General features: G+C 46.6%; 1 long non-coding RNA gene across 2 annotated transcripts; it reads right to left on the bottom strand.

Annotated features, from left to right (window-relative positions):
• Positions 1-4,094: 4,094 nt before the first annotated feature.
• Positions 4,095-10,519, bottom strand: LOC108583338. Of its 2 annotated transcripts, XR_004180494.1 has the most exons (6): positions 10,444-10,519; positions 10,074-10,327; positions 8,232-8,307; positions 7,424-7,549; positions 5,954-6,022; positions 4,095-4,202 (listed from the first exon to the last, which is right to left on the bottom strand). It is a non-coding gene; the product is annotated as an uncharacterized LOC108583338 (long non-coding RNA). The 2 variants fall into 2 exon arrangements; XR_004180495.1 differs by lacking the exons at positions 10,074-10,327; positions 10,444-10,519 and adding an exon at positions 9,701-10,060.
• Between the last annotated feature and the right edge of the window lie 45 nt (positions 10,520-10,564).

Below are 10,564 nucleotides of genomic sequence, written 5' to 3'. Positions count from 1 at the left end.
GACTGGATTTGTTCATGACAGCATCAATTGCTCCTGTGAACTGTGTCTTTTTAGAAAAGTTATAGTCTCATGAGTGTGCTTAATTTTGGTCTTAGTGTCACCAACCTACCTGTAGATCAGATCCATGTATGAGAGTCAATTTTCCATCTTTCAGCTTCTTTCAGGTGTGACATTCAGAATCTCAACATCGGGCTGTGATTATGTGGGAAAATGATATATTTTACTGTGGACTGGGTGTGCAGAGGAGCGTCAACATCTTTTCTGTGTTCTGGATCCTGTTAGGACACTCTCTGTACTACCTGAGAACTGTATACATTATGCTGGAGAGTCACAATATGCTCTGAGATATTCATGCTGGTGAAGACCCATGCTTATACCTGTGGCCCTGAGCCCAGGTATGAGGTTCAACATCTCCTTAATCAGCTGTGTATAGGTAGAAGTGTCCTCACCTGCCTGCAACCTGGGTTGCGAAATGTATCAGCATCTTGGCTCAGTGCGGTGGCTCATGCCTGTAATCCCAGCACTTTGGGAGGCTGAGGCAAGTGGATCACAAGGTCAGGTGTTCAAGGTCAGCCTGACCAGCATGGTGAAACTTTGTCTCTACTAAAAATACAAAAATTAACTGGGTGTGGTGGTGGTGCATACCTGTAATCCCAGCTACTCAGGAAGCTGAGGCAGGAGAATCACTTGAAGCTGGGAGGCAGAGGTTACCGTGGACCGAGATTGTGCCACTGCACCCTAGCTTGGGTGACAGAGTGACGCTCCATTTCAAAAAAAAGAAAAAAGAAAAAAAAAGAAAAAGAAATACATCACCATCTTCATTGTGACAAGATGTTCACATATGACAGTCACAATTACAACTGTGGGCTGTCTGCATGTAAAATTTATGACCTCATCAATCAGCTCTATTCATGTATAAGGGTAAAAATCCTAATGGTTCACAGGATGTGCATATGAGAAACACCGTATTACCTGTGTGCTCGGCCATATGATGACACCCTCTGAACCACCCAACTGCTTTATACCACATGCAAGAGAGTGCTAATTTTCTTTTTTCTTTTTCTTTTTTTTTTTTTTTTTGAGATACAGTCTCGCTCTTTCACCCAGGCTGGGGTGCAGTGGTGTGATCTCAGTTCACCGCAAACTCTGCCTCCTGGGTTCAAGCGATTCTCGTGCCTCAGCCTCCTGAGTAGCTGGGATTATAGGCATGAGTCACCAGGCCTGGCTAATTTTTGTATTTTTAGTGGAGATGGGGTTTCACTATGTTGGCTACGATGGTCTCAAACTCTTGACCTCAAGTGATTCACTCAGTTACATTAAATTGTTGATGGGCCCAGAGGCAAGTCACAGAGTTTCTCGTGGGCAGGATTCAAGCAAGAGATGGACATCACCTTGGTGCTGAGTTCAGAAATATGTCACAACACCTTTAGAGGGAAGGGCCAAGGCAAAAAAAAAAAAAAAAAAAAAAAAGTCACATCGGTATTGAGCCTAGTGATACGTCACAATGTCCCCTGCAGGCAGAACCTAAAAAGAAGAGGCATATCAGCTAGGTGCTGGATCCATAAATAAGTCAAAATCTTCTTGGTAAGCAGGGACCCTGAAGGAGAAGAGTCCCATCACCTGAGTAGTGAGTGCAGATATATGTCACAATGACCTCCGTAGGCAGAGCCCAGGCAGGAGAGTTAAATCACCTTAATTTTGGACCCAGCAATTTAGTACAATGTTGTATCTGGGCAGGGCACAGCAGAAGAGTCTTATAACCTTGGTGCTGGGCTCAGTAATACGTCACAGTGTCCCACTGTAGGCAACACCAATGCAAGAGAAGAGACTCACATCATCTAAGTGCAAGGCCCAGCAAAATGTCACAGTGCCCACTGAAGGCAACACCAAGGCAGGAGAATGTAATTGCATCACCTAGGTCCTGGGTCCAGTGACATGTTACAGTCACATCTCTGAACTTGGCCCATCCTAGAGGGTAAAATTACTCAGGTGTTAGGCAGAAACATATGCCACAATTACACCTGCAAGAAAGTCTATAGATATGATTAACAGTCTCCCAAATGTCATGAATCTAGGTACGAGACTCAACACCTCCTGTATGTTGGGTGTAAGTACACGAGTCAAAATCTCAGTGGTAGATTGGACTCATGCGTGGGAAACTTAATCTCTCTTTAAGACTGCATCCCTAGGCCAGGCACGGTGGCTCACGCCTGTAATCCCAGCACTTTGGGAGGAAGAGGTGGGCGAATCACAAGGTCAGCAGTTGAAGACCAGCCTGGCCAACATGGTGAAAACCCATCTCTACTAAAAATACAAAAAATTAGCTGGGTGTAGTGGTGGGTGCCTGTAATCCCAGCTACTTGGAAGGCTGAGGCAGGAGGCTTGAACCTGGGAGGCAGAGGTTGCAGTGAGGTGAGATCATGCCACTGCAATCTAACCCAGGCGACAGAGTGACTCTGTCTCAAAAAAAAAAAAAAAGAAAAGAAAAAGAAAAAAAGACTGCATCCATTTGGTGGAGTCCCAGCCTGTCTGGTGTGTTAAATCTTTATCTTAGTGTCACAAACACAACTGTGGACCGGATACATGTATGAGAGTCAATTTTTCTTTTTTTTTTTTTTTGAGACGGAGTCTCACTCTGTCGCCCAGGCTGGAGTGCAGTGGCCGGATCTCAGCTCACTGCAAGCTCCGCCTCCCAGGTTTACGCCATTCTCCTGCCTCAGCCTCCGGAGTAGCCGGGACTACAGATGACTGCCACCTCGCCCGGCTAGTTTTTTGTATTTTTTAGTAGAGACAGGGTTTCGCCGTGTTAGCCTCGTGATCCGCCCGTCTTGGCCTCCCAAAGTGCTGGGATTACAGGCTTGAGCCACCGCGCCCAGCCGAGAGTCAGTTTTTCAACTTTTGAATTGCTCTGAATGTGAGGTTTATAACCTCAAATGAGGGCTGCATTGATGTGGAAAAATGACAATCTTTACTGTCATCTGTGTGTGCATATGTGTGTCACAATCTCACCCATGTGCTGGGTCTTGTTAGGACAATCTCTGTGCCACCTGATTGATGTATACAATATACATGTCGGTGACATTTCACTCTGAGACTTTTATGCTGGTGTAGATCAATGATTTTACCTGTGAACTGAAGTCCAGGTATGAGAGTCAGTATTTCTGATTGACTGGGTCCAGATAGGAGAGTCCTCTCCTGTCTATGAGCTGGGTTTAGAAATGAGTCACCATCTCAACTGTGGCCAGATGTTCACATATGACCATTACAATTCCAACTTTACACTGTATCTGTGTGTGAGATTCAGGAGCTCAGAAGTGTTCTCTGTCCATGTGCAAGAGTATCAATCTTAATGGTTGGCAGAGTGTGCATATGAAAAACACAATCTCGCCTGTGTGCTGGGCCCTGTGATGACACTCTGTATACCATCCGAAGGCTTTACATGACATGCAAGACAGTGGTCATCATCTATGATCTTTGTACAAAGAAGAGATTAAAAGTTTTACTCATTTCTATTAAGCCTTGCTATGAGAGACAGTATTTCTTCTATTGGCTAATTCAAGGTATCAGTCATAGTCATAGCTATGGGCTGGGAAAAGATACATGTCACAATTCCACCTGTGGGTAAACAGTAAGCAGGAGAGTTGCCTCACCTTGGTTTTGGGTTAGAGATATGTCGCAATTCTCTCTGAAGGCAGGGAACAGAAAGAAGAGTCGCATCAACTGAGTGCTGGACCCAGTGATATGTCACAATATTGCCAGTGGGCAAGTCCCCGGCAGAAGAGACACATCACCTGGTTCTTGGCCCAGCAATAAGTCACAATCTTTCCTATGGGAAGGCTGCAGGCAGAAAAGGAGAGCCACATCTCATACATTAGGAATTTAGAGATATGTCATAAGGCCTAGCTGTAGGCATGGCCAAGGCAGAAGCTTCTCATTTCTTTGGTGCTTGACCCAGTGATACGTCACAATACTCCAAATATACAGGGCCCAGTCAGTAGAGGAGAATCACATAACCTAGGTGCCAGGTCCTGTTATATGTTACAATTTCTGAATATGGCAGGGCGCAGGCAGAGAGGAGAGTCACATCACCTAGGTAATGATGAAAGAATATGTTATAATATGCCTGTGGGCAGGGCCTTTGCAGGAGACTCGCAACACCTAGCTGTGGACCCAGCCATATGTTCCAATACATGATGCAGAGCCTGGGAAAAAGAAGAGAGTCAAATCACCTAGGTGCTGGGCCAAGAGACACTTCACAATCCCTTGTTGGGCACAGCCTAAGCAGTAGAAAAAAAGTCATATAACGTAGGAGCTGGGTACAGCAGTATGTCACAATAACCATTGAAAGAAGGGGGAGCCAGGAGAGTCACATCACCCACGTGAGGAACCCAAAGGGTGTCACAATGCCTTCTGAGGGCAGAGGACAGGCTGGAGGATTATATCAGCTGGGTGCTGGACTCAGCAATATGTCACAATAGCCTATGTGGGCAAAACACTAGCAGGAGAGTCACATAACCTGTGTGCAAGGAGCAGTGATATGTCAAAATGCTCTCTCTGGGCAGAACCAAGACAAGAGAATAGATTCACATCGACTAAGTGCCTGGTGCAGCAAGATGTTACACCCAACCTGTGGGCGGAGCCCAGGCAGGAGAGTAAAATTGCTCAAGTGCTAGGCTGAGGTATACGTCACAATCACAGCCGCAGGAAGGTCCAGGGATGAGATTAACCATCCTGAACATGCTTTGGTTCTAGGTATGAGAGGTGCCACCTCCTGTATTTTTGGGTCTAAGTGTATGACCTGCAATCTCAACAGTTTACTGAATCTGTCCATAACAGCCTCTATCCTTCCTGCAGACTGTGTCCTTTTAGTGGAGTCAAAGCCTCACAGATAGGCTGGATCTTGGTCTGAGAGTCATCAACCCACCTGTGAACCGAATCCAAGTATAAGTCAATTTTCCAACTTTAACTTTCTTCACATGTGAGATTCAGAACCTCAGCAGTGGGCTATGTTCATATGGAAGAAAGGCAATATTCACTGTTGACTGGGTGTATACATGAGTGTCGTAATCTCACCTGTGTGCCATGCTCTCTTATGACACCCTCTGTACCACCTCGGGGCTTTCCACAATATACATTAAGTCACAATATGTCCTAGACTTTTGTGCTCATATGGACCCATGATCCCACCTGTGGCCCCAAGCCCAGGAATGAGAGTTCACATCTCTCCAATTGGATATGTCCAGATAGAAGAGATCTAACCTGCCAGAATTAGAAATGAGTCAGTATTCAAACTACAGTTGAATGTTCACATATGACAGACGCAATCCACACTGTGGGCTGTGCCTATGTGTGAAATTCAGGACCTCTCCAGTGGGCTCTGCCCATGTGTGAGGGTGATAATTTCACCTGTTTACTGTGCCCTGTGATGACACTTTCTGTACTACTCAAGGGCTTTGTAAGATATGTAAAAGAAAAGTAATCTGTTATGACCTTCATACAAAGGGAAGGGTCCAGGATCCTACAAAATTTTTTCGGTCTAGCTGTGGGAGACAGCATCTTCTCTATTGGCTGATTAGAGGTATGAGAGTAATCAACACACGCTGGGCACAGTGGCTCACATCTGTAATCCCAGCACTTTGGGAGGCTGAAGTGGGTGGATCACTTGAGGCCAGGAGTGTGAGACCAGCCTGGCCAAAATGGTGAAACCCTATCTCTACTAAAAATACAAAAATTAGCTGGGCATGGTGGCGGGTGCCAGTGATCCCAGCTTCTTGGGAGGCTGAGATGGAAGAATTGCTTGAACCTGGGAGGCAGAGGCTGCAGAGGGTCGGGATCACTGAACTGCACTCCAGTTTGGGCAACAGAGCAAGACTCCATCTCAAAACAAACAACAACAACACAAAGAGTAATCAACACACATGTGAGCTGGCCAAAATATATGGCATAATTTTACCTGTGGGTAGGAAGTGAGCAGCAGAGTCACATCACATAGTTTTTTGGCAAGGATACGTCACAATCTTCCCTGAGGGCAGAAACCAGACAGGAGTCATATTACCGAGGCGCTCAGCCACAGATATATAACAATCCGCTCGTTAAAGCAGAGTACAGGAAGCAGTCACATGACCTGGGTGCTGAGCCTAGTGATAGGCCACAGTGCTCTCTCTGGGCACAGCCTTGGAAGGAGAGACACATTACCTGGTGCCTGGGTCCAGCGATCTATCACATTTCCTGTGGGCAAGATGCAGGCAAAAGAGAAGACAAATCCCTTGGGTTATTGATGCAGAGATGTTTTACAAGGTCCCTTGTGGGCAGGGCCCAGGCAGGAGCATTTCATCCCAAAGCTACGACGCCCAGCTATATGTAACAATACCCAAAATATGCCAGGCCCAGGAAAAACAGAAGAGTAGCATCACTCAGGTGCTGGGCCCAGTGATGTGTCAAAATCCCACCTTTTGGCAGGGTCCAGGCAGATGAGGAGAGTCATATCAGCCAGGTGACAAATGAAGAGATATGTTATAATACCTTTGTAGGTAGGGCCCAAGCAGGAGATGTGCAGGATAGCACTGGCCCCAGGCAGGAGAGGAAAGTCACATCATCTAGGTGCTGGGCCCAGTGACATATCACAATCTGTTCTTGGGCATATACCAAGCAGTAGAATAAAGTCAATTCAGCTGGGTACTAGGGCCAGTGATATGCCACACTTTGCCATATCCCTTTGTGAAAAGTGCTAAGACAGAAGTATAGGCTTACATCAGCTAGATGCTGAGTTCAGTGATATGACAGAATTCCATCCATAAGGCCCAGGCAGAAGGGTTAAGTTACTCTGGGTCTAGGAAGAGGCGTATGTCACAATCACACATGCAAGAAGGTCTAGGGATGAGATTAAGAATCCCACACATGTCCTGGTTCTAGGTAGGAGAGTCAACACCTTCTGTAGGTTGGGTCTAATTACATGAGTCACCATCTCAAAGGTGGGTTGGATCTGTGTATGGAAACCTCAATCCCTCCTGTGAACTGTGTTCCCTCAATGGAGTCAGAGGCTCACAGGTGTGCTGAATCTTGGTCTGAGGGTCACCAGCTCACCTGTAGACTAGATCCACATATGTGATTCAGTTTTCCAACTCTCAGCTGCGTTTGTGGGTGAGGTTCCAATTCTCCACAGTGGGCTGTGTTCACGTGGGAGAATGACAGTCTTTACTGTTGGCAGGGTGTGCACAGGAGTGGCATAATCTCACCTGTGTGCTTGGCCCTGTTAGGACACTCTCTGTACTATCCTAGGGCTTTATACAGTTTGCATGAGAGTCACCATCCAGTCTGAGACTTTCTTGCAGGTGTGAACCTGTGATTGTATCTGTGTCGCTAAACCCAGGTAGGAGAGTCAACATCTCTCCAATGTTCTGTGTCCAGATAGGAGAGCCCTCACCTTCTTATGAGCTGCATTTAAAGATGTTTCACTGTCTCAGATCTGACCGGATGCTCACATATGACAGTCACAAATCCAGCTGTGAACGGCATCCATGTGTAAGATACACAAGTGGGGTCTGTCCATCTGTGAGGGTTACAATTGTAACAGTTGATGGGTTGTACATACACGCAAGTCAACCTCACCCGTACGCTGGGCTCTGTGATGACACATTGTGTACAATTCAAAGGCTTTATACCATATGTGAGAGTGTGCTAATCCCTCTGACCTGCATAAAAATAGGAGACCCAGAATCATACCCATTTTCCTAAGCCTAGCTATGGGAGACAGGATCTCAACTATTGGCTGGTTCAAAATATGAAAGTCATCATATTACTGATGAGCTGGCACAGTATATATGTAACAAATCCGTGTGTGAGTAGGTAGTGAGCAAGAGAGTCATATCACCTGGGTGCTGGGCCAGAGATTTGTACAATATTCCCTGAGGCAAATGACCAGGCAGAAGAGTAACATCACCTGGGTGCTGAGCCCAGTGATATGTCATAATTCTCCCTGTGGGCAAGGTTCAGGCAAAAGAGACACATTATCTGGTTTCTAGGCCCAGCACTATGTCACTATATTTCCTGTAAGCAGGATGAAGGTGGAAGAGGACAGTCACATGTTTTAGTTAATGGATGCAGAGATTTGTCACAAGGCCTTCTGTGAGCAGGGTCTATGCATGTGCCTCCCATCCCCTGTGTGTGGAACACAATGATATTTAAACAATACCCAAATATGCAGGGCTCAGGAAAACAAGAATGTTCCTCACCTGGGTTCTGGGTCCAGTGATTTGTTACAATCCCCTTTTTTGGCAGGGCCCAGGCAGAAGAGAAGAGGCACATCACCTAGGGGATGAATGAAACAATATGTCATAGTACCCCTGTGGACAAAGCCTATGCAAGAGAGTTGCATCAACTCGGTGATAAACCCAGACACATGTCACAATACACAATGTGGGCAGGGCCAAAGCGTAAGAGGAGAGTCACATCATCTAGGTGCTGGGGATAGTGACACATCACAATCCCTCCTTGGGCAGAGTCTAAGCAGTGGAGGAGAGTCACATCACCTATGTGCGGGGTCCAGCAATGTGTCGCAATACCCCTGAGGAAAGAGTCCGGGCAGTATTTTCACATCAGCTGGGTGCTGGGCCAGGCGGATGTCACAATCTTTTCTGAAAGCTAGGACCAAGCAGGAGAGTCACATCACCTGCATGCTCGGCCAGTGATATGTTACAATTCCCTTCTAAAAGCGGGGCATGGCCAGTATAGTCATGTCAGCTAGTTTCTGGGACCAGTAATATGTCACAATGCTCCCTGGTGGGCTAGGTCCAGGCTGGAGAGACACACGACTTGGTTGCTAAACCCAGTGTTATGTCACGATCTTCCCTGAAGGCAAGGCACAAGCAGAAGAAAGACATCCTCTAAGTGATAGATGCAGAGAAATATCAAAAAGCCCCCTGTAGTCAGGGCTGAGGAAAAAGTCTCTTGGCCGGGCGCGGTGGCTCAAGCCTGTAATCCCAGCACTTTGGGAGGCTGAGACGGGCGGATCACGAGTTCAGGAGATCAAGACCATCCTGGCTAACACGGTGAAACCCCGTCTCTACTAAAATACAAAAAAAATTAGCCAGGCGAGGTGGCGGGCGCCTGTACTCCCAGCTACTCAGGAGGCTGAGGCAGGAGAATGGCGTGAACCCGGGAGGCGGGGCTTGCAGTGAGCTGAGATCCGGCCACTGCACTCCAGCCTGGGCAACAGAGCCAGACTCCGTCTCAAAAAAAAAAAAAAAAAAAAAAAGTCTCTCATCTCCTAGGTGTTGGACTTAGCAATATGTCATAACACTGAAAATAGGCAAGGCCCAGGTAAAAGAGGACAGTCACATCACTTAAGTGCTGGATCCAGCGATATGTCACTATTCTTTTTTGCAGGGCCCAGGAAGAAAAAGTGAATCATATCACCTAGGTGACTAACAAAGTGATGTGTAATAATCCCCCTGTGGGCAGGGCCCGTACAGGAGAATCACTTTACCTAGACATTGTGCTCAGCCGTGTGTCAATATAGCAATGTATGTACAGCCCAGGCAGGAGAGGAGAGTCACAGAGCCCAGGTGCTGGGCCTGGTGTTACATCACAATTTCTTACTGGGCAGAGCTCGAGCAGTAGAGAAGAGTCATACCATGGTTGCTGGGTCTGACAACATATAAGAAAACCCCTTGAGAAGCGGAATCAGGTAGAGTCACATTACCTAGTTGATGGGCTCAGAGACATGTCACAATGCCCCCAGGTGAGTAGGGCTCGGGAAGAAAAGAAAAGTCACATAATCTAGGGCCAGGGCCCAGCCATATTTTACAGTCACCCCAGTGGGGAGCACCGGGCCATGAGAGGAGAGTCAAGAGCTGGGTCAAGCAACACATAGCAAAGTCCACTATGGACAAGTCAGAAAAAAAAAAAAAAGAGTCACATCAACTAGGTGATGAACTCAGAAATATGTCAAAATGATTCCTGTCGGCAAAGATCAGTCAGAAGAATTAAATCATGTGTGCCGGGCTTAGTGATAAATCACTTTCCATTCTGTGGGCATGGTCCAGAAAAAAAAAAAAAAAAAAAAGTCACGTTACCTAGGTGCTGGGCCCAGAGTTATGTCACAATCTCCTATATGGAGAAGGCCCAGGTAAAAGAGAAGAGTCACATCAAGGAGTTGATAGGTCCAGAAGTATGTCACAATGCCACTTGTTAACAGGGTCCAGGTAGAAGACTCACATCACCTTGGTGCTGTGGTCAGCAATATGTCACAATGCCTTTTGGGAACAGGAACAAGACAAAAGAGTAATATTCCCGTGGTGTTGGGCCCAATTATATGTCATAATGTCCCCTGTGGGCAAAACACAGAAAGAATAGAAGAGTCACGTTAGCTAGCTGCTGGGCCTTGCAATCTGTTTCAATACCTCTTGTAAGCAGGAATCAGGCAGGAAAAGAGAGTCACATCACCTGTATGATGAGCACAGAGGTATGTCACAATGCACTTTTTAGGCAGGGACTCAGTCATAGAGTTACATCACCTGGGTGTTAGATCCAGCAATACGTCACAATGGCCCGTGTGGGCAAGGCA

This window comes from Papio anubis, chromosome 20, assembly GCF_008728515.1.
Source record: "Papio anubis isolate 15944 chromosome 20, Panubis1.0, whole genome shotgun sequence".
In the NCBI taxonomy this organism is placed as follows: domain Eukaryota; kingdom Metazoa; phylum Chordata; class Mammalia; order Primates; family Cercopithecidae; genus Papio; species Papio anubis.
Note: the sequence above shows the minus strand (reverse complement) of the source record. Positions and strands in the feature narration are given on the sequence as shown.